This window comes from Nothoprocta perdicaria, unplaced genomic scaffold (genome assembly GCF_003342845.1).
Source record: "Nothoprocta perdicaria isolate Ctin4 unplaced genomic scaffold, notPer1 scaffold_18, whole genome shotgun sequence".
NCBI classification, from domain to species: Eukaryota; Metazoa; Chordata; class Aves; order Tinamiformes; family Tinamidae; genus Nothoprocta; species Nothoprocta perdicaria.
Window position 1 is genome coordinate 2,237,589 of NW_020454982.1, and position 11,245 is coordinate 2,248,833.

Below are 11,245 nucleotides of genomic sequence, written 5' to 3' on the forward strand. Positions count from 1 at the left end.
CACGAGCGGAAAAGTTGTGCGCTCTCCCGGCGGGAGCGGGAGCCGGAGCGGGCGGGGAGGGCGGGCAGGCGCGGGGGGGCACCCAAAACTGCTTACATGAATTTCCAAGCGCTAGACCTGCCTCCGAGATCAGCCCAATAAGAGCTGTCAGGGGAGGCTCCCGGCTCACTTTTCCACATCACTTCACAGTTACATTTGGCAGGCAGGCACGTTGGAGCGCTCGGAGCCGGAATTAGTGGATTTATTTGGAATATCCCCGCTTTCCTGGAGACGTGCTGCTGCCCGCGATATGTGCAAAGGGAGAAATTAATAACTGCACTTTAGCATGCAGGCGCAGAAACCCGAGACGCTAAATAACCGGCATCTCCTCTAGCATCAGCAACCTCAAAAAGCATGAAAAGAAAATCTGGAGAATCCTGTCTATTCACAGGGACTGGCTAATATTTTATTTCTTTTTACCTCACCCTCTTAATCCATTCGTGAAGAGGCTGTTAGCAGGCTGTTTCCTTGGTCCTGGAAAGAGTGAGTATTCATTTTATTAATATTATTTACGTCTCGCTGTCAGAGGCTTTCTCTCTGAAGGCTTCTTTATGACTTAGTGTCTGCTTTCTGCAGGGTGCACTGTGTGAGTGGCTGCCTTATTAATAGAGAGGATATTAGACTGAGCTGTAGTGGCTCATTAAGTCAGATCTTCTGAAATTTCTGATAATGAAAATGTCATGGGATAGTAGTTAGCATTTTTTTTTTCCTTGGGAGGAGGGATGGTTTTGGCTGTGTGGCTTCCTCCACACACACCTTTTTTATTTTTTTTCTCCTTCTCTTTCCTTTTCTTTTAAAGGATTAGAAGGACTTTTAATCACAGAGGGCTGCTTCTGAGGCTGGAGAATCTGTTTCTTCTCCTTGTTTTCCTATTTAGTACAATAAATCTCTGGGCTATTTCACTGTGTTGAATAGATGCAGGGCTGCATTCATGCATTGAAATGGATTGCAGTTTTCGTGCTGAGAATAAAAATCACCCACCAGCCAGATATGTAGATGAGGGAAGAGGAGGAGGCTGGAAGAGCCACGAGGGGAGTGAATCCCCCCCCCCCAATCCATCATCACCATTCTCCCCCCCCCCCCAAAAGCTTTGCGCCTCCAAATAAATAAATAAATAAATAAATTCATGGAGATGCTACAAGAGCCTTCTTTCCTACTTTCAGAAAGGAAAGTATCCTGGAAATACTGCTCTTAGAACCAAGATCAGAATGAATCTTAGTCTGTGAGTAGCCAGGAGTCCTCCCTGTCCCACAAGTTGTCTTCCATCCCTTTCTGTGGCTGACTAAATAGATAACGCAGCCAGCTGAAACTTCCAAGAAGGAGAGACCTCCAATTGCTTGTGACTTGCATGGTTACCGAGGCTCCTAAATGAGAAATGCAGGAGTGTGTCGACCCCTAAAGCCGCCCCACAAAACGCTCCCCGTCTGATGCAGGGAGGCTAGAGGCACAGCGTGTCCTTACGCCCTGCTTGGTGCTGGTATCTGCTGGGTAGCAGCATCCCAGCCGGAGACCCTAGCTGCCAGACAGCATCCCTGCTAGACAGCATGAGACCCGTAGGGATCCTGTGCGTGCCTGGGGAGGCGCTGGATCGGTGTGCAGCCCTGCACAGCCTCGGAGCACAAGAGCGATGGCAGTTTCTCTGTGGCTATTACAGAAGAGATTAACTCAAATCCTTATTTAGGCACTGCCTACCGCCATGAAGGTGACACCACTTAACATACACAGGAATTCCTCTGTGGTTCCTCGCTGCTCAGTCATGTCATGAATCTCTCTCAGTTTAAACAGTGTGCGTTCAGTACCCGACTAAATAGGATGGAATCCGTCCAAACTGGCACATCACAATATTATACAAACCTGTCCCTGTTGCCAACAGGTATCAAACTCCATATCCTCACTTCTCCCTCCCTCTTCCTCTCTTTCACAAACAAACACACTGTCTTTCACACAAGCAGCTCTGTCTTCCCTTTTTCTGAATGTGGGAATAAATACTTGTGCCACTTTCATAAAGACTGACACTTTTAAACAGCCAACTTGATGAGCACGTAAGCAGCTAGCCATTTGACTCTGCGACCATCACAGCCAGATGTTTTTTTGGGGCTGCTGATTGTAAGAAATCAAATAACATTAACTGTTTATTGTTTCAAATCTACCACATTAATGTTTAATAGAAGGGATGCTAGCAGCTGCTCACTTCAGTTTCAATTAAAGAATATAGCTGATAACTACCACAGCTATAAATACAGAATCCTCTTAACTTCACTCATCCTCTTTTGTAAGTTCTTGAGGAGTTTCTTTGCAATAAGGATAAAGAGAAATATGTAATACTTCTGTGTAACTGATATTATTCTCTACATTCAATCCCAGACTGTTTTGAACAAAGATATTTCAGGGTTGAATTCACAGTACATAAATAAAAAATACATTCAGAAGACTGAAAAAATACCCAGTGTATGTTTTATCTGTCTTAAAAAAATGATTAAGCGGCTAAAAGCCGTTAGTATTTTGCGTACCTGCGAAATTCATCAAACTTACACTCCCAAGATGTAATAGCATCAAAAAACAAAAGCTCTCTGTAGTATCACTTCCTGGCCTAATTGTATGAGCATTTGCAACAGAAAAACTCTAGGAAGGGAACTGATTATTATGTAATATTCTAGTCTAAGATTTTCATCCTTTCAGCTTTATTGTTCTGCCTTGCTGAGTGCAGGATGAGCACCAGCTTCTGCTGTCTTCCCAGGGCTGCTATTTATTACCTCTCCCTTGCTGGAGAAGTTACAGTATCTTGGCTTTCAAGAACTTCAGTTCATGTGACTATTTCAAGCCAAAGGCCTTCAGTGTCCTTGGAGGTCGAAATATTTCCTGAAAGTAATTTCTTAAGATACGCAGATGAACAATTTGTTAACTGAATAGGCTGCTAGCCAAGAAAGTAACTAGACATTTTTTTACATCATTAAATGATCTATAAAAGTATATGTGTTTGTTTAATAAATACAGCTTGGTTTAATAAGAAGAATTCTTATACAAGACTTCTACTTTTTTGCTATGTTTCTTCTTCAAAAAAAGCTTTTCATTTCTGAGATGGGGTCCTTCTTGCACAGTCAGTTGGTACTTTTAAAATATACTAATTTCCATCAACTTCTGCTACTGAAGCCCAAATCAGAGTTGTAAATGGGGCAGTCATCCCACAGTCAGTTTTAAATTGATTTAGATTGATATATGTAATGTCTGAAATATTTCCTATGATATTACACCTTTACTAAATTGATTCATTTACTTCTGCATATTTTATCAGTATCCCTGTTAGTATAAGGAGCAATCTTCTTAGACCAAATAAAATGTATTTAAACTCCAGTCTCCACTATGTGGAATGCCTACAAGGACAGAGATGTAGTTTTTTAGCTCTATTACTCTTGGAAGTATTTTCTAATTGATTTTTGTTTTATTTTTTAATTGTACATTTGCAGATTTATCTTTTAAAACATTGTTTCTCCAAGACCTAAGTGGCCTACAAAGGTTAGCGGGGACTTTTTTCAGCCAGTTATTGGAAATAGGGGCCTGGATCCTGCCTACTTGACCCTTGATACAAAGAAATGATTTCATTTCCAAAAATTGAGGACTTTTGAAGGAAAAAACACACTAGCCTCTATATTTCTGTGAAGAAATACTAGAGGTAAATGCACACTGTAAGCTCTTGATGCTGCAGATCTCTAAGTGATGATTATGATTACTCTGTAACTGAAAGCAACTGCTGATGGCTATGTAATATAAACAGGTAGCTTTGTACAGCATATCTGACAATCATTAAGATTTCGTATTCATCAGCAATATTCCTTATGTGATCTGTTTTCCTAATGGAAACATTAGGAAACATCATTAGAGTCTGGCCTTTTGGATACGCTATTAATGATGAGAATTGTGTGTTTATAGGATAGACCTGGCTTGCATCTTTATTCCTGAAATTTATGAAAGAATCCTTGAACCCTGACTTTAAAATTATAGAAACCAAATTCTACCAGTGGGAGGGAAATGCTAAAGCATTTTGAGCTTGGAACATTTTAAGCATCGTTGCTACCATAAGATCACATCAATAGAATTAAATTAGATAATAGAAACTCAACATTTTTCTTAGTGCTGTTGCCATAGAAAAGGTGGTTCACTTCATAGCTTTCTGAACACAACTATTTGAACAGTAGATAGAAATAGAACAAAATAAAATACATTTCAGTCAGAGATTTCAAATATTTATTTATTTTCCCTCAGATAGACCCCGTGTGCCTTTTGTTCTGGAATCTGTCCAGCGCATTTTTCATTTTGCCAACCAAACAAATAGCATCAACACAGTGGCATTTCAACTATTAATACAATTTTGTTCCCAAAACATATCGGGGACTGGTAGTAGCTGCTGTGGTATATGTAAGCGGAGATGGAAAGATGACTTCTGAACCGATTTAGTACTAGTAGATAGGATTTAAAGCATCTGACACTAGGCAAGAGCCTGAGTCCTACTTGCCTTAGTCATGAGAGTAACCTTTATCCATCAGCTGCAGTGCTAACACAGCAGTGATTCATCAAGGCTTTGAGCATATGTCTTGTGGAATTGAGGATGATCAGCGAGCACCTTGGCTTAGACCAGAATATGCAAAACCTTCCTTGGGAAGCGTCTGCCTCATGTTGCCTAAATCACAGGCAAGCTAAGAAAGCTGTTTTTCAGTGTGTCTTGCACAGGTATTTTTAACCGGCTGTGGGAGCTTGAACTATTGTGAGGGCCGTAACTCATGGCCATCGTTAGTTCACAGCTTCATCTTTCTAGTTTGATGTATGTTCATTCCAAATACCTTACTCATAGGAATCAATATTAACCGAATTTAAGGAACACTGATAGTCATTTAAGACCATTTCCTTTGCAGTCACTGATTTAATTTAATCTTATAAAAATCAATATAATATCAAAACCCTATCTATGCATATACACACACATGCTATGCATGTATGATTTCAGAGGCAGTGCTCTTCAGTAGTTGGGTTTTGCAAATGAGCAATATTGTGTACAGGGATCTCTCTTATGGGCTGAATATATCAGCCATTCTTGCCTTTAAAATAACATAATCAGATCCTAATATTTCATGTCATTGAAATTTAGATTGAATTGTATACTGTAGTCTGTGGGATTTGGTTTTTGTGCTTTTCCAAAAATCAGATGAAAAAAGCACTTGCAAAAGTAGTAAGTTTCAGGACACGTTGCAGGACCCCAGTTCTTTACAGACAACTCGTTCAATTTAATGGCAAAACTGCTTAGTGATGCAAAATTAGAAATCTTCTTTTCCATTTTCATATGTTTCATCAAAAACTTGAATAGACTTACTGCAGCAGTAGTGTATGAAGTTAGAAAAGTTCAGTTATGTTCACACTTCTTTCCTTTGTAAGATGTTTTTATCGTCATGCACATTTATGGCTGGAAAATTTATACAGTTTCACTAAATTAAGATCAGTCATGGCTTTATATTTTTAGTTTAATTAAATTGCATGTCAGAACTTTTGTGGGCTTTTCCTTGCTGTATTTGGCTTAATTATGTAAAGGAATCTTTAAAATAAATAAATAAATAGAAAGGAAGATCTGTATATCCGAAAAAAAAAAGAGAGAGAGAGAGAGGAAGAAGCCCAGAAAGCAAGATATTTATGTCCTCCATTAATATTTAAACATTTTTCAGCAAGTACAGGATAAGCACATCCCAGCTGCTGAAACTCTCATGATAAACGATGCCCTAGGCAGAGCATGGTTAACACCTAATTCTCAGTCACAGGCCAATCTGTTTGCCTTTTTATGAGCTCTCTTCATGTTGTGCACAACTTGCTTTTTCTCTCTCCTTTAAAAGTGATATAGGTCTTCAAATTATGTAATACACCCTCATAAAAATGAGCATTGGTTTGAGAGATGAGATTGGCATGAGCTGAAGCTATTAAATCTGCAGGTAATGCAGTTCTATTTTAGTCAAAGGAAAATCGCTTTAATCAGTGGACTGTAGAGAATAAAAATTACTTCAGTTCTGTTTCTTCCTCTTACCATATAATGAAAACAATGCAGATTTGTCTGCTTTTTTTTTTTTTTTTTTTTTTTTTTTTTTTTTTTTTTTTGTCATATATAAGTCTTTGGGCCACTTGGTTGTTTAAACGGATTTTGACTTTTTTCTCTCTCCATTTTGACCGCGAATCACAAGCTCCTCAGCAAGACAGTGTGAACTGACATTCTGGCACAAATCAATGAGGTATCAGACTCCATGCACCCCTAAAAAAGACTTTTTCTTTTTTTTCTTAAGTGCATCTGTTTGAAAGAGCAGATTATAGGTATCTTTTGCTTTACATTAGATCTATAATTCTTCTAATACCTATTTTTTTCACATCAGCTGTCATATAAAAACTAAATATTATAAATGCTCGTTTCAGAAAATGCAACCAAACAAGTCATACTACTTCAATGCAAACTATCTGGAAGTACTAGAAACAGCACAATTGGTTTTAAGGATATTTGTTTTAACAAATTCTGGTCCTGTGAAGTAATGAGCACTTCTGCAAAGAGTGATACCTTTATATAACCAGCGATACCGAGTATCGGAGTCCTGGCAACTTTAAAGTTTGCTCATGTTGACTTTACTATCAAAATGTAATAAAAATATCCCCAATTATTGCAATATTAAATGATATATACACATACAAATCATATACACATTTAAACAAATATAAATTAGTTAATAACCATAACATCACAAGGCTATGATACTCTCTTATTAAAATAAAACAACATAGGATTTCCTAAAAGGAAATGTTTGACAGAAAAGTGTGAACAAGTTTTAGACAGTCTTATAAAGTAGACATTGCAGAAAGAGTATCATATTAAGCAATCAAATAAAGAATAGTGGACAACTTGTTACAATATTATTATTATTTCATCAAAGTTGTTGTTAATAAATGTGATACTCACACAGTTTTCTCTTTATTTGAAAGCATTAATCAAGTTGTGAAGTGATCTGTTTTTGTAGTAGCCTCGTCTCTACATACAAGCCATAGTATTTTGTAGGTCAGGAAGAAGAGTAAGGGAACTGATGAAGAGGAATTCCTGCCTGAAAAAAAAATAAAAAAGCTTTTGCAACCCTCCCTTCACTTCTCTGTCTAAAACATACCCCCAAAATTGGAGTAACCTCCTTTTGTTAATAATAATAATAATCTTAGGGATGGCTGAATTATTTTAATAGTAAAGATCTATATACCGGAGAAACCATTGCAGTTCTGTACGTGTATGGGTGTAGCTGCATGTCTGTATGTCTGTATTACCTGGGGGAAAACGTGTGAATTCCAGCTGACCGTGGGTCAGATGCAAGGGCTGATGAACACTGTGCTTAAGAAAACCCCTCCGCATTTTACATGAGCTCAAGAATGCACTTAATAATGTAAAGAATTGTTCAGATGTCTAACTCTAAAGAGCTGCAATGCATGACTAAGCTTAAAAATTAAGGTGCCATGTCTTTAGTTGTTGAATTGCTTATAGGAAGAAAGCCTAAAACGGAAAAATAAAAAATAAAAGGAGGCAGCATCTGTTGCCATTACTGCTGAAACAAGTATTCTTTAGATAAGTGCCTTTGATTCTCCAAGCAATCATAAGCAAATGGCCATACACAATATATAGCAATAAACTTGGGCAATTGTTTCCCACTGCTACTGACAGGATTTTCCTGTGCATATCCCTGACAGCACCAAGTACCCCTCAAGTATATGTCAGCCTGCTGCAATGGCGGAGAGGTAGCGTAACATTTCCGATCTTGTTTTCCTTCCTGTGAAGTTTTAGGTGCTTAGCCAAAGGAAAGGCCGTGTGGATGATGCTTTTCTGTGTTACGGTAACTCCAGGTGACAAGACAATCCCTTAAAATCACCCTTAGCTGGTGGAATTTAGAGCAGCTACAAAGTATAATTGTGATTTGAGGCTGTGACTAGCAGGTGCCTGGCCCAGAAGCCGGCGTGCTGGCCCACTGCCATTCCCAAGCCCTTTGCACTGAGCCGCGGTGTGCGCTGCTCGCCGCCAGGATCATTAAATTCTCCTTGTGCCTGAGAACACGCTCAGGAAAACGTAGCGGGCTGCAGCTCGGCTGCTGCTGAGCCGCCGGGAGAGGCTTCCGTCCCCCGAGCCCCCCACCAGCAACGAGCACCGCTGCCCCAGTTGTATCGAGCAGCTTTTCTGTCCCAAGTTGCTCCCTCTTTTCCATGAGTTAAGTTTCCACTGACTCAAGTGTTTCTGTGGCTGCTCTCTGAAGCAGAGCGCCAAGCTTCACATGTTCTCCACCAGCACAGCTGTTTTCAAAACTTTTTGTCGCTGCCATGTAGTCTATAGGCTCTTTAGGTGTGCTGTTGCAACTGCCTGTGTGGCTGTGGTGTCTGCTGGATAAGTGAAATGAATTTTGCTAAGAAAAATAGAGAAAAAGACTTCTTGAAACTTTTGTATTGTAATTTTAGTTACTACTTTTCACTGGTCTGGTACACAGCGGTGCCTCACAAGTAGCTTAGGGGATAGCAAATGGCAGTGAAGAAAGACAATAGGAAAGAAGGATGAGTGGAAACATGCAGCTGGTGTGCTGAGGGTGGGAGCAAGAACCTCTTAAATTAAATTTGTTGTTGATGGAAGAATAACATGAGCAACGGCCTAGCCCAGCTCTGTCAAAATGATTTGGTTTAAAAAACACCTTACTATTAAAAGAGTTTAAGTTAACGAGATCATTTTGACAGAACTGGGTTAGGGAGTGACTGCGCACACGGTTGTGCCGGCGGGCGCGGGAGGCCGGCGCGTCGAGCCGGGGCGCTGGCGAGGCAGCAGCGCGCCGGGAACAGGATCCCGCCTGCTGGGACCCCGCAGCACCCAGCACCGCTCCTCGCAGCCTCAGCCCTTACCCATCTCACTTCAAGGCCGAGAACGTAATTTTATTTATTTATTTTAATTTCTCCATGTGAGGGGTAGTTTTTAAACAAATGAGTAATCCACTGAAAATTAATCATTATTGTTTATGGCAAGAAGTGCTCATTCCTTTACAGTAGAAACATGCTGATACAGCATTATCCAAATCAAGCACAGGTACCATGTAATGAATACATGCTGGGAAGAGGATGAGTAAGTGAGTTAGAGGAGTGAAGATGATGAGATTATTTGTTAGTTACGGTGCCTTGATAGTTCTGTTCTTATGCACTTTTTCTTTTGTTCTGCTTTAATTACAAATTAAAATTCTTCTTGCAGTTCTCTTATGAACAGGAGTTATTCCTACAAGATTGGAGTGCTAAGACTTTATGTTTTTACTGTTGAAAACTTCAGGCTTTACTGTGCTGCCAAAAGAGGATCAATGAAGGAAAGATAATTGTGCTTCCCACAGTGGGAAGGCTTTGCATCATGTCGCTGCTATTGATGGAAAAGAGCCCTGTCTGAATCCTTGAGAAATGGGACTGGGAAGCATAAGTGGTAGTGCAGCCAATACCTGCAGTGGTGAAAGGAAACCTAAAGAAAAATAGAGCTTAAAGGAGAGGAAGAGCAGTGGGAAGTCAAAAAATCAAGAATGATATTCTAGCTACTGAGGGATTTTTTGGGGGGGTTGGGGCATTTTGGGGGGGTGGAAACAGGAAGGAGACAAAAGCTAAGAAAAAGAAAAAAGAAAGAAAAAGAAAATATAATGTGAACAATAACGAAGAATGCACCCAGATGTTACCAAAGAAGACGTTAAGAGGTACAAAATACCTACACAGGCCGTAAAAATGAATTCCAGGTTTTTAGTTCTACAGGCAAGGGAAATCCAATACCTGATCATGAACTGTGGGAAACCTGTGATAGTGTAAAGAGAAAACCAAGCGTTGCTTGGGATGCTTTAAATGAAGAAAGTCAGGATATAAATTTTTGTCGAGCACCTGGTTATGTTCCTTGTATTCTCCTAACATATATGGAAGCGGTTATCCACACCTGTAACTGTTTTGTAGGAACAAGGATGTTCATTTCTGGCAGAAATTATATTAAACTTATTCTTCTGGACACAAAGCCCTTGTGGGTCCAATGGATTTCCAGGCTCCAAAGCATGTGGAATGCAAGGGCTGCCTCCCTCATGCTCTGCAGTTCTCAGGATTCTCTAGCTGATTGATAAATAACCGCCTTGCACTAATTATTCTAGGCTGCTTGTGTTGCAAGGTGTAGTTACTTACAATGAATTGGCATGTCAAAGGTAGAGAATGTGAACAAAACCTCTGAAAGATTTTTAATGGGACTCTGTTGCCATTATTTACCTCCTGACAGTGCTGCAGTGTGAAATCAGTCTACTGAATACATTTAATGTCCAAAAATGAATTGGAAAAAAAAAGTTACACAAAGATCGCTTAGCTTTTGTCTATCATTTCTAGTGTATTTTTTTTAAGTAAATCAATGTAAGGGTTTTTTTTAATTATTATTTGATTTTTTAAACTTATTTAACAACAGGTTTCTGGAAACTAAAAACTAATAGAATGACCCCAATGAAACAGAGAGACCAGCAGGCTCACTGCTGTGAATGATAAGGGAAATGCAAAATGAAATGAAGAATTAGTTGCCTTGAAAATCTTAAGATGACCCTTTATACTTGTTTATGTGAAGAAACACTGGACTGCCTGTGACATCTCTTGAATTGAAATCATGGTGCAACTCAATGCACTGTAACCACCAGGTAGATATTCTGTGGTTTGAAATCTAAAAATAAATTGATTTTTTAAAGCTTTTTATGATCTTACTTTGCTTCTTCTCAGTAAGTAGTTTATATTTGCCAAAAGGCTGGCCAATCTCGTTAGGAGAGCTTTAAACTAAGCAGGAAGGGGGAGGGGGAGTGTCATATGGACTGGGGAATCAATCCTGTAAAACCTAAGCCAATGGATATCCAACAGGCCTACAGTGGTGGGGAAGTACGGCTAGGGCACGATTATAGAGGATCCTCTCTCATGCCTCCTGGGAAAAGTTCAGCCTCGATTACCYGCCTGAAATGCTTATACACCAATGCACGAAGCATGGGGAATAAGCAGGACGAACTGGAGATCTGTGTGCGGTCCCAGCACCAYGATCTCATAGGAATCACAGAAACGTGGTGGGATAGCTCTAACGACTGGAGCGCTGTCATGGAGGGCTATGTGCTCTTTAGGAAGGACAGGCTGGGAAGGCGAGGTGGTG

At 39.8% G+C, this 11,245-nt stretch overlaps 1 long non-coding RNA gene across 1 annotated transcript in view; it reads left to right on the plus strand.

Annotated features, from left to right (window-relative positions):
• The first annotated feature begins 274 nt into the window (after positions 1-274).
• LOC112944996 overlaps positions 275-11,245 on the plus strand; it is a 17,492-nt gene continuing 6,521 nt past the window's right edge. The window contains exon 1 of the long non-coding RNA XR_003248905.1: positions 275-522. This is a non-coding gene — a long non-coding RNA (uncharacterized LOC112944996). The remainder of the gene's footprint in view (positions 523-11,245) is intronic.